Source organism: Rhagoletis zephyria, unplaced genomic scaffold, assembly GCF_001687245.7.
Source record: "Rhagoletis zephyria isolate East Lansing unplaced genomic scaffold, Rhagoletis_zephyria_1.1 Rzeph_scaffold_01359, whole genome shotgun sequence".
Taxonomy (NCBI): domain Eukaryota; kingdom Metazoa; phylum Arthropoda; class Insecta; order Diptera; family Tephritidae; genus Rhagoletis; species Rhagoletis zephyria.
The window spans coordinates 131,537-133,551 of NW_016158443.1; the positions used below are offsets into that span (position 1 = coordinate 131,537).

Here is a 2,015-nt window from a genome sequence, read left to right on the forward strand (position 1 = left end):
TACCCATAAGGGATGAGTCGAGACTAATTGACCTCCATTAGTACCCGTATGAGACAAGTTGCGACTAATTAATGCCCAATTGTACCCGATTGAGAGTAATCTCGGAATACTCTCTTTAGAGATTAGTCGCACAATTTTTTGCAGGGTACTATGTATGTATGCGTGTGTTGTCACCGCTCACAGAGCGGTTCTCTGCATGCTTGGGTTGCGTATGTACACTTACATATACATACTCAGATGTGAACAGTCAAATACGTGCGTAATAAATTTTGTATGAAAATATTATTTTTAAATACGAACATTTTTAAACGATAATCAAATATAAAGTATTCATTTTTACTATGCATTATTTCCCTCAGTGTACCTAACAATTTTCTAGAAATTCTAAATAAAAAGCCAAAGCGACAGAATAAGATGCTTTTTTTAAAAATGATCTATCATTTTCTGATAGAGAATCATTTTCTGATAGACATTGATAATTTTGGTGTTGATGTATATTACTTTCACCAATCATAAATTTAATAAAGAACGCTGCTTTTAATTCTAAAATCTTCAGTGCTCGATCACCCTCTTTCACCTTTTCAAAATGGCTATGACACAGTTTGTAATGTCTTTTTAAACAAGACATAACATTGCGACTCAAAACGCGATAGCAGATCACGCATCCATGTTTTCTATGCAAAAAAAAAATTATTTACCATTCCTCCCGAAAAATTTTATGTGTGTATTATTCGAATAAATGCGCAGTGAAGTCTCAGCAGCACAGTATACCAGTAGAAAAGGTTTTTGTTTTTGTAGCTGTTTCGTGGTGAAAGTCCTTTATGGGGACCAAATTTCCACACAAGAAATTGAGCACATGGTTGCTTTTGCGTCCCAAAAGAATGAATATTAGAAAACATTTAAAAAAAGTCTAAGGTAATACAATTATATGCAACTAAAAATAATCACAATAATTTGCACTTATGAGTTTTCAACTATTATTTTTCACAAAATAATTTTGCGGATCAGTTTGCTCTGAGCGCTTGTGTTGTTTACCAAAAAAATGCAGCCCTGTTGGTTTTTGTTTCTGTATCGCATCGCGGTGAGTTTCTATTTCTTGGTAATTCGGTTTGTGAAATGGTAAACAAATTATTGAAATTTATTTATCTGATGTGTATAAGATTTCATTAATGCAATTTTTTGTATTTTCAGACTATTAATTACAAGCACAGCATCATCAACGGTGATTGCAAGAACTACTGCAATCCCTGCGGTTTTTCCTCTTGGTAAATGCGTTCAGGTCGTGATCAAGGGTGGTCTCCCAAATCGGCCGGGAATAAGGTTAGTCATTTTCAATTTTATATCTTTGTTCGTCGACATTATATGACATGTCATCATTGCAGGCTATTGTTGCAGAACAAAACGCCGCAACCAGTGCTGTGGTAAATATGTTCCAGCAGAACTGCCCACCGCCGTCGGTGTAATGATTTCGATGGCTGAACAAACGCCATCTCCTGGGCTATTCCCACAGCTTGCGGACACTAGCTATTATATCACGTGTGAATGCAACTGCGGCTTAATTTGGTTATTAACAGTGCAGTAGTACCATGTCATTGGCAAAACGACTAAGGGCTGCTGGCACAAATAGGTTGTAAAGTTTTTGGTATCGATGAACATACTCGAAGAAGACGATGACCGAAAACATATGATGAAACATCTTCTGGCATGCCTTTGACAATCGTTAAGTCAGACGGAGGCTTCACATACGATATTTCACACATGGCTCGAATTCGTTAGCGGACAGAGCACACATTTACAAAATATTTATCGTTCAGCAGAACGTGCATGCATATTCGATATTTCACACATGGCTGGAATTCGTTAGCGGACAGAGCACACATTTACAAAATATTTATCGTTCAGCAGAACGTGCATGCATATTCGATTCCGATTTTATGGGTCGATTATGGAGGACAACCGAACTTCAGTTGCCGGGAATTTTTGATTGAGATACTTTATTTCTTTTTTCAACTTTT

The 2,015-nt window shown here is 36.6% G+C and overlaps 1 long non-coding RNA gene across 1 annotated transcript; it reads left to right on the plus strand.

Annotated features, from left to right (window-relative positions):
• Nucleotides 1-426: 426 nt before the first annotated feature.
• Nucleotides 427-1,757, plus strand: LOC108363751 (uncharacterized). Its single transcript, XR_001847655.1, has 4 exons — nucleotides 427-915; nucleotides 1,009-1,119; nucleotides 1,192-1,320; nucleotides 1,383-1,757. It is a non-coding gene; the product is annotated as an uncharacterized LOC108363751 (long non-coding RNA).
• The last annotated feature ends 258 nt before the right edge of the window (nucleotides 1,758-2,015 follow it).